General features: G+C 40.6%; 1 protein-coding gene across 4 annotated transcripts in view; it reads left to right on the top strand.

Annotated features, from left to right (window-relative positions):
• Positions 1-12,575, top strand: part of LOC135548588 (vacuole membrane protein 1-like) — an 80,393-nt gene extending 67,818 nt beyond the window's left edge. For all 4 annotated transcript variants that reach the window (XR_010456849.1, XR_010456850.1, XR_010456851.1 and 1 more), the window contains 2 exons: positions 281-342; positions 10,768-12,575. The gene's annotated coding sequence lies outside the window, so the exon portion shown is untranslated. The remainder of the gene's footprint in view (positions 1-280; positions 343-10,767) is intronic.
• Positions 12,576-15,377: the final 2,802 nt, after the last annotated feature.

Below are 15,377 nucleotides of genomic sequence, written 5' to 3'. Positions count from 1 at the left end.
CTCCCTCACCCTGTCTGTCTGTGTACAGTAATTTCCCTGACCTGAGTGCATTTATGTGTCATAGGGGCTCAGACTTTTGTTTCTGGCCTTGATGACAAAGGGCCACATCATGGCTGGTTTTGTGCTAGTAGTCAAGTGTGGTGTTGGTTGACTACAGGGAATCCAATATAGGGAGTATTAATGATCAAAACCATGAGTGTACTGCCCCGGCCGGGCCTGAATTTACCCCCCATGACCTCATGGTCTACTGCCTGACTGTCTCTCTCTTTCTTTGTCACAGAAACTGTTTGTGATCATAACCTTCAGCAGGCACATAGTGGAGCAGATGGTGTCTCTGATTGGGTAAGTAACCTAGCCATTGAGTAATATTGGGCCTCCTCTGAAGAAATGGAAATGTGTGTGTATGTGTGCAGGCTTGCGTGCGTGCTTGTATCTGTGTGTCACGGGGGAGGCAGGGGGACAATGAGGGGGGAAGTATCACACATGAATACGTTCATGACGGTTGAGAGAAGTTCAAGTGTGGCATTTTGAGGTCGTTCGTGCCCCTTTTAGGAAAACCCGCTCGAATTTCGTTCTGACTGCGACGCAGGTCACTGACCAAAATGTTAGCATCAATTTAACAAGGGCATTTTTGGAAGATGCAGTGTTTCAAGGAATACACTTTATTTTCCAAGTGTTTTGACAGACCCTTGAAGGGTGTGGTGATTAAACAGTAGAAAATGTATTTGTGCTGCTCTGGTAAGATTTATCTTTTGTCCCCTCAATATCTTCCGTAGTCTGGATGCTAACTGATGGCCATGCTCTAACATGTTGTGGATGGCTATGGGTATGAGTATGTATGTAAGACTGTATCTCAGGTTAGGATGAACCGTCTCTGGCCTACGGTCTGGTTGAAATCTAGTTTAAAATCGTGATACAGTGTGTCACTGCTGTCTCTCTCGCTTTTCCATGGTGACTGACTGACTGACTGTCTGCGCTCTGCTCTTCATTTGGTGTCATATGACACTCCAGTGGAAATGGGGTCAGGTGATATCGGCATATAAAGACATTTCACACATGCCGTAATGAGTGGAGCAACAACTGTGTACTTTTTCCGTCTGTTGCCCACCACTGGCAGCTTGGTGTCACCCTCCCAGACTGATCTAATCTCAAGTTAGACGTCACTGTCACCAGCCCTGTGGTCTGGCCTTCCCAAGCCTCCTGCTAATAGAACCTTCACACCCACCGACCTACGCTGCCTGCCTCTCACACCAATACCCACTTCACATTACTGAGCCGAGATGTGCCGTGCCAAGTTATGCATCTACCATAAACGTGATGGAAGAAAACTATGTACAAAAAAATGTATCAGAGCCAGCACAGTACGATTCGGGTCAGCACAATACTGTGAAAAGGTTATATAACCATGCCCTGTATGGAGGGCTGCCTGCTGGGCACAGATAGGAGGAAGCAGGCTTAGGCCTTGGAGGGTTGGTGCCCTTGTCGAGGTGTCAGGACCAGGGTGTGTAGCAGGAAACTACCCTTGGTCTGTACACCTGCCAGTTGGGGGAGTGGCCCTTGCTGTGTATACCTAACATGGTGTTAAATTGGCACCTGAGACATCGCACGCATGCACACACGCACACAGACACACACACAGACACACACACACACACACACACACACACACACAGACACACACACGCACGCACACACACACAGACACACACACACACACACACACACACACACACACACACACACACAGACACACACACGCACGCACGCACGCATGCGCGCACACACGCACACACACACACACACACACACACACACACACACACACACACACACACACACACACACTGCTGTGCTGAAATCAGACTTTGAGATTGCATCAGCTCACATCCTTTATCAGCCGTTGTTTTTACTGCTCTTTTCTTTGTTTCAAGAATACATACTCTTTAGTGCTTGTTTTAATAAAAATCTGTCTTTTTTCTCCAATTTGTTGACAGATTATTCCCAAATTGAGGTTACGAAAAACAGCAGAATTTGGTTAAAGTCGATTGGTCATTACAAGGGTTCATAGAGTTTTATCATTCATGAGGGTTTTCAGCGTTTCTATTTACATGCTTTTCAAATGAATTTATTTGAACATAGGCTATTCATTTAACTATCATATAAATCTTATGAACATTTTATTGCTGTCAGTGCGGTGTGTGTGTAATGATGGGTAGATAGAGTTGGTTTCAGGCCCTAGTCATTGAGATACAGAGGTGAGTGAGCTTTCAAGAGGTGACTGGCAAGTTTTACTATGAGTCACAAACTCTCCTTTTTATAACCTGTTAACCGTCAACTTCCTTCCTGACTGAAGCCCATCCACCTTGACAATTGCCCGATAGTCAAGCTTTCTCACAGAAACTGTCATCCTGTGGTGGCTCTGTGACATATCCACGTCGCACAGCTTCACTATTATTAACCCTTTACCCGGACTGACCACACCTTCACTTTTAACCCTTAAGTATTAACTCTTTAATTACCAACCCATGCCCATTGCCACTTTTAGTTAATCCTTTAGGTGCTTGTCCACATCTTCAGTGTTAACCCATTCATTGTCTGTTTTTGCCTGTTTATTGTCATGTTGACCAGTGTTACTTTTTCCTTTTTTTAACCTTTTTTTATGCACAGCAAATTGGCCAGTATCATTTCATGTAGAGTTTTCAGTGTAACATCTCTAGTGTTGATTCAGGAGTTAAATTAACTCTGTAGAACTCAGTTGTGTAAAAGAACCCAGTGTTGGTGTTAATAACCAGTGCTGAATCAAAACCATGCCCATCATAATCATATTTCCCAGCATGCTCTGTTGCAGGTTGATTTTTAGAATGTTTGATTAATTCATCTTATGTTACTGAAATTTAAATAACGTAAATGTTTATAAAATAATCCAATCTTTAACTTAGATTTATTGCACCCTTTGCTGAAATGGTTGATCTAGTGTAGATGCTTTAGGTAGTCTCATATCTTAGTCTTCACAACCCTGGCAGTCATTCTGAATGCAGGTTGCGGGTGAATACAACATTTGGCATTTGTATATCTCCACTCTGGCTGGATTCCAATAGGAATTACATATAACTTTGCAAGCCAACATAATGTGACTTGCAGGCCCAGTGTGGCCTGTAAACTATTAGTTTCAGGCCACTGTTTTAGGCTAAAACTAGGCTCAAAATAAGTATTGTATTGTCATGAATAATACAATTGTAAGGCCACAACGATCATATCTCTGTCACTAACAAATACAGTCATGAGTGGTAACTCTACAATTCACTCGAATCCCAAGGCAACCTGGGAAATGCAAATAAGGCTTTACAATAAGCAGTGTATTAATCCAATCCAATATGGAAGCAATAGATGGGAGGGAGGGGTTGAGAGGAGCTAAAGGGTGGGACTAATAACAACAAGATAACTCATGTAAAATATACTGTGTTTGTAAAATGTATGTACGCCCTGGGGCGGCAGGGTAGCCTAGTGGTTAGAGCATCGGACTAGCAGGCAAAAGGTTGCAAGCTCAAATTCACAAGCTGACAAGGTACGAATCTGTCATTTTGCCCCTGAACAGGCAGTTAACCCACTGTTCCTAGGCCGTCATTGAAAATAAGAATTTGTTCTTAACTGACTTGCCTATTTAAATAAAGTTTTTTTTTTTAACGTAGATTCAGAACTTTTGTGAAACAGCACAGTTAAAAACATATGGCAAATAGAAAATAAAATTGGATGGATGGATGAAAGAAAAATAAGACAAAAAACTCTATTTATTTAACACAGGAAAGTGTGGACCCATACAGACACTGGAGCAGTGTTGCAGTTAACACTCAGTATTGATTTAATATTGTGACATTTCCTGTGTGTCATTGCTAATCAATGCTAAAACAATTCCTTGGATTCTTTTTAACATAGCTTTTTATATGTATTAAATAACATTCTTTCAGTCATACAGCTTAGGTTTTCTCATGTCTGTTGGTTGCAGTCAGCAGTGCTGCTGTGGACTGTAGCAATATGGTAGAAATAGTTGTTACAAACTCATATAACAGTGTTGTCTGTAGAACAATCGTAAAACATATAAAACCATTTTGTAGGTTTTAGTGATGTTTAGACACAGGAATAGAAGATGGTACAGTGTCTTCAAAAAAGTATTCGTGCCCCTTGACTTATTCCACAATTTGTTGTTTTACTGCCTGAATTCAAAATGGATTAAATCGATTTTTTTTCTCTCACCCATCTACACAAAATATCTCATAATGACACAGTGAAAACATGTTTTTATAAATATTTGCAAAATGATTGCAAATGAAATACAGAAATACGTCATATACATAAGTATTCATACCCCTGAGTCAACACATGTTAGAGTCACCTTTGGCAGCGATTGCAGCTGTGAGTCTCTAAGTAATTTGCACACCTGGAATGTATGACATTTACACATTATTCTTCTTACTATTCTTCAAGCTCTGTCAAATGGGTTGTATATCATTGCTCGACAGCCATTTTCAAGTCTTGACATAGATTTTCAGGCCGATTTAAGCCACTCAGGAATATTCACGGTCTTCTTGGTAAGCAACTCAGGTGTAGATTTGGTCTTGTGTTTAAGGTTATTGTCCAGCGGAACGGGGAATTTGACTTGAGCCATTTTAGCTTTTCATTTTTATAAACGTTTTAACATTTCTAAAAACACAAGTCCACGTTGACATTCTAGAGTATTATATGTAGGCCAGTGACACAAAATCTCAATGTAATCCATTTTAAATTCAGGCTGTAACACAACATAATGTGGAAAAAGTCCAGGGGTGTGAATACCTTCTGAAGGCACTGTGTCTGCTGATATCTCTGCTTTCGCTATGGGTGTATCACAACAGTTTCTAACATTTATCTATGCACAGTTCATGAAAACAGACCCCCTGTGTCTCTTAGTAATTGATGAGGAAACGGCTCTTCCAGGCCCCAACGGTTTTCCTGTACAGCTAGTTATTATATAGCACAAGGGTCCTAACTTGACTGTTAACATTGTGACATGTTTTTTAACCTATAGTATTCATATTTTATAGTCTTCAGACAGATATACAGTTTCTGTCCATTTTTAACCCATTGTTTATTTTTTATACAAACAAACAATAATGACTGTATTGCATCATTGCAAATGCTGTGCTTACAAATCTTATTTTTAATTGTATTTATTTTTTACAGTATATGTTAGAGCTTTTAAGTGAGTTGCAATAACAGTTAACCGACTTCTCAAGTTTTATTAAATCAAATTGATCTAGTTTATAGATTTGAAATTCTCCTATTTTTTCATTGAACATTCTGAAATAAATCAAAGCCATATTTGTATTGGAATTTTATAGTTTAACGATTTAGCCATATTTACTCTCTTGCACACTGTTCCTCAGTTCCCTCGTCGTTTTATATTGTTTTGTTTCATCACCATTGTGTACAATTGAATTTCAAGAAGCTGACCACCATGTTTACTTCAGAAGGAAAGAGGAGTGAAAGCATTAAGTCATGGAATTCCTTATTCGGTTATTGTGAATGAAGTGACCTTTGGACTTGTGGTGATTTCCCTCTGACATGATATGAAGATATTCATTTCCCTCTTCTGATTATTCTGTCAGGTTAGCCATTTATCGTAACTGCAAAGATACATCTCGGTCAATGCCCTTTTAACCTCACATAGAGAAACATGAAGGAACATTAAAGTACTGGCAAAGAGCTGTTAGAAGCAAATGTTTCAACACATGTTGTTGGACTATTCTCAACTTGTAAAGATTCATTTCACTATTGCTCTGCCCGTTGGCTGTTGTTCACATGTGAATGTATCAGAAAGATTTCATAAAAATCTTTTTGGCATTAAACAGCCTAATCTGTGTGGCTCAGACAGATAGTTTGGCCCAGGAGATTTGAGGATGTGCCCTTTTGATTTGAGTCCATCTGAACATCTGCTAAACAATAGGCCGGGGAAGGAACCTCTGGCACACAACTTAAAAATAACCATTATATACGCTGTCAATTCGCCTCTCACATGACGTTTAATGAGAGATCACTTCGCGCAAACTAAATCTATTCCCATCGATCATTTTGGTCATTTTGAAAACATATACCCAAACAATATTCTAAATGATTTAAAAACAGAAAAGTAGATGTGGGTAAATTCTGTTTAGATTTCAAAATTGAAACACAAAAGGAGATGTACTTGCTCCATACATCTGCAAGTAATGTATATAGTAATGATTTTCTGATGGATTGTTAAACAATAATAGAAAGGTTTGATATGATGGTCCTGATAAGACATGTAGCTACCCGTATATTATATTTGATGACTTAGGATGCCTCTTCATCCAAAGAGAGTACTTTTCCTTTCATGGTTGTCATGTTTGATCAGAATGTGCCCCTCTCGTTTCATTTAGCTTCTGATTGAACTCTTCTGATTTAAGTGGTGTTGGTGTGCCAGTAGGACGCACTCTTTCCTCTGGTCAAAAAGAAATATCCCAATGCTCCAGGGCATTGATTGGGGACATTGCCCTGTGTAGGATGCCGACTTTCGGACGGGATGTTTAACGGGTATCCTGACCTTGTGTGGTCACTAAAGATCCCATTGCGCTTATTGTGAGAGTAGGGGTGTTAATCCCGGTGTCCTGACATTTTTTTAATCTGTCCTTTATACCAGCATGGCCACCTAATCATCCCCAACTTCCAATTGGCTCATTCATTCATCCACCCCCCTGTAACTATTCTCCAGATCGTTGCTGTAAATTAGAATGTTTTACCAACTTACTTGGTAAAATAAGGGTAAAATAAAAAAAAATCAATAAAACATTCTAATCATAAATAGACACTGGCATTATGGTTGTATAATGCCAGCATTACACAACCATAAATACAGAAGCTTTCATCACATCCTATCCGTGTTTATTGTTGCCAAACCATTCATAAACAAATCACAGTGGATAGATCATGCTACTTCCTGTGTGAACTGATGTCCCACAGCTGCATGACACACCAGACTCATCATAACACCCCCCCCCCCAAGTCTCAATGATGACTCTTGTGGTGTAATCAGATAGCCAGCATGTTTTTTTTTGTTACATTCCCCCTTTACTTCCCTCTCCTACCTCTGATAAGAGACCAGTCAGTGTGGTTGGGATTCCAGAGACCCATTGGAGGAAACACACACTCATCATTGTAAGTTCCTTACTAGAACTGGATATATTGGTTGTTTTCCTGAGTTAAACATGGTAGATAAGCATCAGTAATGAGAGCTCAGTGATTCCATATTAATTTCACCCCTAGCCCCAGCCTGAGGGATGGTTGATGTCTCTAGTAGGGATGTGTGTTTAGGCTGTTTAGACTAGGGTGGTGGTGAGATGGGCGGATTATGCGAGATGTTCAACACAACAGCCAGATCACATGTGGGAATGAAAAGGTTCTTGATGATTTTATTGTCGGGTTTAAGGTGCCGATTCAGTGTCTGGAGGACTACAGCGTGGCTGGTCTCGGCCAGGGATTTCTAAAAGGTTTGAGTCGTTGTGGCTGCGTCCTCCTCCTCGGTGGCTTGAGAAAGCTTACGTGGTTCACCTTCACAGCAAAAATAAAACAACATTTGGGAACCATTGGTCCATGTTAGCTGTGCGTGTGTGTTTTGTAACACTTACACACTTACTGTAGCTATACTTTACTTACATTTGTGTTTATCTTGAAAGCAGCAAAGGAATTCCCTGGTTGATAATCATTCACCTTGATTGAAGCCCATCTAATTACCACGGTCAATCAGCCACCGTAACATGTAGTGTATTGTAATTCAGTAATCCTTCAGATTGGGTGTCAATGGAGGGGACTACTGGTGAGAGGTCCATTGATATGCTGGGGGTGCTGTGGTGAAAATCCAGGCTGACTGGGGTCTCCCTGTGAATGACAGCGTGATGGAGAAGGGGGAACAGGGGTCCTCTCCATGAAAAAGCACTCATTTCCATGTGAGTCCATCGCTCAGTGTAGAGCACATTATCAGCACAATGCCCATGCAGATGGCCTTTCCTGCCCCCGAGACCAACTAACAATACACAGTAGGCTTAGCCCTGTGAGCCCTGCCCAGAGGGAGTGCTCGGAGGTTCGAGAGCGAGAGAGAGAGATGTGCCTGGGCTAATTGTGTTGGTATCAGTAACTGCCCAGTTATAAAGATCTGACAGAGAATTATCCACATTTCCTCAGTAATTCAATCAGAATTTGACCAGATACTAAGTAATTGTTCCAAATGAAGGTGCATTTTAGGCCTAGGTGATGAGTTACATTTAGGTTCAATTTGATTCTTATGATGACTACTCACCTCTCACAAGACTCTATTTGCGAGGCCAAAATCAAATCAAAGTTAAATGAATGGCTTTGAGTGGAACCCCTTCATGTTTATTCCAGGGTTAATAGATTACATCACGGAATGCTCCTCACTGGTCCTATAAATAGCCAGAGCCTCTTTAAGAAATATGAGCAAATTCTTCCTATTAAGGGTGGGGGTTGTTTGAGGGTTTTGGATAGGGCTGGGTGGTGGGGGAAGGGCCGACAGGGCAGACCACAGGATTTTCCCCCTTACGTTGTTAGTTGTTAGTCACTGGCTACTGAGAATGAAGGCTGGGAAGGACAGGTCACCTAAGAAAGCCCTCACAAAGATGGCATTGATCAAGCCAATGGCCGGCCAGGCCAGCTCTCTCTAGGAGAAACACAGGCAGATCCCTCATTTAGGAGGACATGAGTGAGGGATGGCGGGCCAGATTGGCGGTGACGGTTTTTATAACGGCGTCGTTAAATTTAATGCAAGTCATAGCGGGGAGCCGTTTTCTCATCTCCTCTCATTATGATTACGTGTCTTGGCTCTCCTCAAATGACAGATTTCTCTCAATTGGACCACAGAAAATAATATGACTTATTAAGTGGAAGTTATTAGGTGATATGTTTTATTTATTTAATTTGTGTTTAACCTGCAAAGACCTTCGCGGCTAGAAAACCTCTATTGTGAGAGAGACATGGCTAGAGGTCAGTAGGAAATATGGTACAGGTGATACGTACAGTGTCTTAAGAAAGTTTTCATACCCCTTGACTTACTGTTGTTACAATTCAAAATGTATTAAATATTCTTTTTTTTTCTCACCCATCTAAGCACAATACCTCCTAATAAGTGAGATTTTTTTATTTTTAAATCTTTGCACATATATTGTTAATTAGATGCAGAAATATCTCATTTACATAAGTATTCACATCCATGAGTTAATACATCTTAGAATCACCTTTCGCGGCGATTACAGCGGTGAGCCTTTCTGGGAAAGTCTCTAAGAGCCTTGCACACCTGAAAATTCTTCAAGCTCTGTTAAGTTGGTTGTTGAGCATTTCTAGAAAGCCATTTGTAAGTATTGCCATACATTTTTAAGCCTGTTTAATTTAAAACTTTAACTAGGCCACTCGGGAACATTTTAATGTCGTCCTGGTAAGCAACTCCAGTGTGTTTGTCCTTATGGTTTAGGTCTCCCAGTGTCTGGTGGAAAGCAGACTGAACCAGGTTTGTGCTTAGCTCCATTCCATTCATTTTTTATCCTGAAAAACTCCCCAGTCCTTAATGATTACAAGCAACCCATAACATTATGCAGCCACCACTATGCTTGAAAATATGGAGAGTGGTACTCCATAATATGTTGTATTGGATTTGCTTCATTCTCTCCGGCAACGGAGTTAGGAAGGACGCCTGTATTTTTGTAGTGAATGGGTGTATTGATACACCATCCAAAGTGTAATTAATAACTTCACCATGGTCAAATGGATATTCAATGTCTGTTTTTTTCACATTTATTTTTAGCATGAGCTGGCACACATCTAGAGAAAATGAATGGCGAATGAACTGCATGCTATAAAATTAAATAAAGAGAGTCAAACACACTCTCTCTCTCTCTCTCTCTCTCTCTCTCTCTCTCTCTATATATATATATATACATATATATATATATATATATATATATATATATATATATATATATATACATATATGTATAAAACTCCCAATAATGTAATGGGTAAAACACCATTTTGGCATCACTGTGCCTTCTTCAGGGTAATGTCTTGAATGCTTGAATCAGGTTATGTAGAGAAGCAATAGTGACAATGACAATAGTGAGGGGTGTGTACATAATTATTAGGTTGATTAAGTGAAACTGTTAATAAAAGACAATAGTGTCAGCATATTGCATATATTAGGCTATTGTTATCATATGGAAACATAATTAGATATTGCACATAATATTAGCATCAACATACATTATTGTTGAATTTAATTTCACATATAGATTTAATGGTTTCCAATTTCATAACATTTTTGTTACATGTAATCTTTTGGTTCAACCATCATGCATAATAAGCTTATTTTTAAAATTCAGTCTAACATTTTAAATTCAGGCTGTAACACAGCAAAATGTGATAAAAGTCAAGAGATGGGGATACTTTCTGAAAGCACTGTGTAGCACATCAAGGGCCTCTGAAGGGCCACTGGTACACAGGGTTCTGTCCTCTGTGTTTATTTTATGGTACAGATGAATAAGAGTGGGGGAGATGGGGGTGAAGTAGGGGGTCAGATTAATACTCTGGGTCCGGTGTTGTGTGTCGGGCCCTTCGGTTTGGTGTGATCTCTTCGCACGACATTCTACTTCCTGCTACTTCCTGCTATATTCATCCCTGATTCATTTGTTTTCATCTCCTGTTCCCTGCTAGGCCAAGACAACCCACCTGGCCATCACAACGTGGCTTCATGTGTTCATGTCCAAGCTGTGGAGCTACTCATCTATTTATGAATCAGTTTGTTTTATTCTGTGATGATTTTAGCCTTGTTGATGAATTCAGCCACAAACAACGATTATGTTGTATGCCTTGATATAACAGCACAATTCCTGTCTGATCTTAGTCAGCATCATTAGTGTTTTGTATAATGTAGCATCAGACTGTGGTCTGTTATGATGCTCAAGTCTGTATGATGCTGACTTCAGCACTTCTCCCCAGAGCTTGAAGACCAGTCATCAAAGAACAGTCCAGTCCAACTCTGATCCTCCTGAGTCCCGAGTCACAGGCCTGATTTTACGGCTCTGCCTGTCCGTTTATAAGAACACGAAGCAGGGCAGGGCACAGCTCCAACTAAGGCCACTCATTCAACATTAACACAAACAAAGAAATTGTAAAAATGCCCATTCAGAACAATGGCAGCCAAGGTAATGAGTCAAAGGATGTGTTTTAGTAGGGGGTTGTGTGTAAATAGGGGTTATTTATAAAAACGTACCGTAAAACTGTTTTACATTTACTACCTGTTGTTCCCAACGGGTAATTTCCCCATACAAAGCGCCTAGACTAAATAACAACTATTGGCTCTCTTATACATATTTAACACCTTGAGGCAGACATCGGTGTTCAATTTGATTAGATTAGATTAGTCTTATTTTTTTGACAAATGAATGGAAGAATCTGTTACTTGATTGTACTTGCATGTTATTTAGTAATTATTGATCATTCTTTGCATGTTTAGTCATTTTTCCCATTAGTCATCAACTAATGGTTTTAAATGTTTTATGTTTTGTTTATTTATATTGAGAATCTAAATGTAGTCACTGTTTTTCAATGTTTTCTGGTTTTGCTTGGTTGACCATAAATACCTTTTCGCCTGAGGTAATAACAGTGGTTGTAAAGCACTTGTACTAGCAATAAAAAAAAGCTATTTTGTAGTGAAAATGGCTAAAACTGTATTGTTGTGGCATTAGGAGGAAGTAGATCTTGAACAGCACTTTCACTGGCTGTCTGTACGTTAGATAGACACACATCCTGCCCAACGTGTATGCACAACCTAGCCCTAGCCTCAAACCTGAAACTAACTATTACTGTGCACAAAATGTTGTTACTTGTTATTGTGTTATTTTTTAGTGATATAATGTAAGCACCACAGGGGTGGGGCACAGACCCCCATCCACATCGATGGGGCTGCAGTTGAAAAGGTTGGGTCCCTCAAATCCTCAAAAAGTTCTACATCTGCACCTTTGAGAGCATCTTCACTGACTGCATCACTGCTTGGTATGGCAACAGCACCTCGATCGCATGGCGCTACAGAGGGTGGTGCGGACAGCCCAGTACTTCACTGGGGCCGAGCTCCCTGCCATCCAGAATTTGATTTGATATTAGGCGGTGTGAATGGAAGGGCAGGCAAATTGTTAAAGACTCCAGCCACCCAAGCGATTAGACTGCTCTCCCTGCTTCCTTATGGCAAGTGGTGCCGGTGTATCAAGTCTGACACCGACAGCCTCAATAATAGTTTATATCCCCAAGCCATTAGACTGCTAAATAGCTAACAGAATGGCTACACATGCACACACATACACACAATCATCATTTACTCTGCTGCTACTCTGTTTATCATATATCCTGATGCCTCGTCACCTTACCCGTATACATACATGTATCTACCTCTATCACTCCAGTATCCCTGCACATTGTTAATGGTATTGGAACCGACTCTGTATAAAGCTTCTTACTTTCTTGTGTTCTTATTTTTTATTTCTTGTGTGTTTTTGTTCTACCTTATGTTATTTTTAGTGCTACATTGAGGATGGTTACATGCACACAATAATGTGATAATTGTGGAGAGTCAGATTAGTATAATAATTGGATTAAAACGTTGACATGTTTTGCAAGAAGAGTGATTTCCCTAATAATCCTGTTTCCATGGACACGTGAAATGAGGCTACTTCACGCCGCTCTGAGCAATTCTGACAATCGACAATCAAAACAAATGTTCTACCACAGGGTCCATTTTGGGGAAGCGTATTTGATTCTGAGTTGGGACATAAAGGTTGTATGTGAAAACGACTTCTAAGACACTTACATTCAGTTGTTCCCGAACTCACTTCACTCACACTAAAGAGGGAGGCTTGCTTGGCTGCTGCTAGCACATGCCCAGATCAAATGTGTTTATTTTATTGAAATTTTATCAAGTACACCACTGGAATGTCGTTTAAGGTGTTTACATGTCCTAATAATGTTAAAGAAAAACAGGTGTTTTAATAATCGGTGTATGCTTACTTCAATTTTGACCTTCCACCCGATTAAAATAATCATAGTAAGGCGTTTACATGCCCATTATATAATCTACCTACTGCAGTAATCAGTTTAATACCGAATTATTACTGTGCATGTACTAATTTAATGTACTAATTTAATGTACTAATTTAATTTATTTGATTACTGCATTGTTGCGGTCTGCAAGAAAGGCATTTCACTGTACTTGTGCATGTGACATAAATCTTGAAACTTAAAGTAGAACATACTGTACAGTACTTCACAGCGGAAGACTGTCTTGCTGCCTGTGGTTTTCTCCAGCTCCATAGTAACCTATGTGGTGACCTGTGTGTTGTCAAAGCAGACAATCAACAAGGTGAACATTATAGAAGCCGCACGTACAGTCACCCATTATTCACAGGAAACTGTATAAGCCCCACATATTCAGCATTGTTCTGTCATAGATTTGTTACTTACATAATTGGTTTGCTTACAGTGATACTGAAATGGTGTGGTGAGTTTGCCACAATAAATAAAGCATTGGTGATCTCTAGGTTAGTAGTGTGGGCATCGATCAATGGGATAGGCCGGGCACCACAGGATGAAGAATGACTGGACTCTGGTTCTAGCTTCCTCCCAGATCCACTGCTCCCCTCCCGCTCTCCCCCCTTCCTCCTGGCCTCCCCTGGGTCCCAACACCTTATGTTGGGCAGCCTGGCCTGGCTAGTCCTGGCTGTCTCCATCCGCCTGTGACACAGTCAACCCTTCCACTCCCCACACCCTGCATCTGGAAAGGCCAGCAGCACAGTCACTGAGTGAGACAGACCTCTCACCTCATCACACCTCCTCAGCCACTCACAGGCTAAGACCCAGGGGATTGTTGGGGACTGTTTTATAGGACTACATGCATGGCAGGTGACAGGAATAACAGAGTGCTATATATAATTGGTGCTCTTTGTTTCTCGGCAGTGGGCACCCCAGGGGGCAGGCAGTGTGTTTAGCTGACTGTCCCTCCCGGCAGACCCATGCTGATAAGTCATTTCCAAAAAAGAAATTATCTCATCCCTTCTTCCCTCCCTCCCTTCTTTCTTCTTTGTTTAAGGCTCCCTCCTTTTTGTGAACGTGTTTGAGTGTATGTCTGTGAGAGAGAATTAGTGTGTGTGTGTGTGTGTGTGTGTGTGTGTGTGTGTGTGTGTGTGTGTGTGTGTGTGTGTGTGTGTGTGTGTGTGTGTGTGTGTGTGTGTGTGTGTGTGTGTGTGTGTGTGTGTGTGTGTGTGTGTATGTGCGCGTCACAGATGGCTGGGGAGCAGGCAGGGATGTGATAAACACCCTGGCTGGGTAGTACTAGGGGGATCTCCATCCAGGAGCGGGCTCCATGCCTCAGTGATGAAGTCATTGGGAAAGAGCCTGATTCAACTGGGCCAGATCCGGCTGACAGAGTGAGACATGGAATCAGAGGGACACACACTCCCTACACACACGCTCTGTTTTTCCCCACTGTATCTTTCACTGTAATTCAACGAACATATTACTTCTACTATCATTGACAGTATTTTATTTGACCACATAACAGCAATTCTACTGTTTGTATTACAGTGTGAACAAAACAAATTAACTGTCTGAATAAGTGATTTGAAACTTTACATTGAAAAACTTTAATTGGCCCATAAGTCAAATTAGATGGGCACCTTTTATGTGAATGGTTTAATCATTGATATTCAGAGGTGTGACAAAGACTTGCAGGTTTCAGTTTCTCAGGTCAGACAGACACAATACCATTAACACCAAGCCTGAGTTTCTGGATGTAGGCCTATCTGGTTATACTGGCAGAAGTGTTATGTTTGATGTGAACTTGGGTTCTGATGGTCTGTTGTATGTTGTACAAGCTCTTTGTTGTAACTAGTTGGATCTGGCCAGAGGTTAGCTCCCTGAACTAGCTGTCATGTCCTGCCTATGAGTTGGAGGTGTGTGTATAGCTGTGTATGATCACGCCACTAGTGTTCATGTGTGCTTGTTTGAGAGTGAAAAAGTGTGAGAGATTTTGTGCTTGTGTGTATTTTTTATTACATTTTTTATTTAACCTTTATTTAACTAGGCAAGTCAGTTAAGAACAAATTCTTATTTACAATGACGGCCAGGCAAAAGGTCTCCTGCAGGGACGGGGGCCTGGGATTTGTAAAAAATGTATACAATATAAATATTGTACAAAACACACATCACAACAAGAGAGACAACACTACAAAAATATATACCTAAGACAACAACATAGCATGGTAGCAACACAACAA

The sequence above is a fragment of the Oncorhynchus masou genome, chromosome 11 (assembly GCF_036934945.1).
Source record: "Oncorhynchus masou masou isolate Uvic2021 chromosome 11, UVic_Omas_1.1, whole genome shotgun sequence".
Taxonomy (NCBI): domain Eukaryota; kingdom Metazoa; phylum Chordata; class Actinopteri; order Salmoniformes; family Salmonidae; genus Oncorhynchus; species Oncorhynchus masou.
The sequence above is the reverse complement of the archived record's forward strand: the minus strand, read 5'-3'. Positions and strand labels throughout refer to the sequence as shown.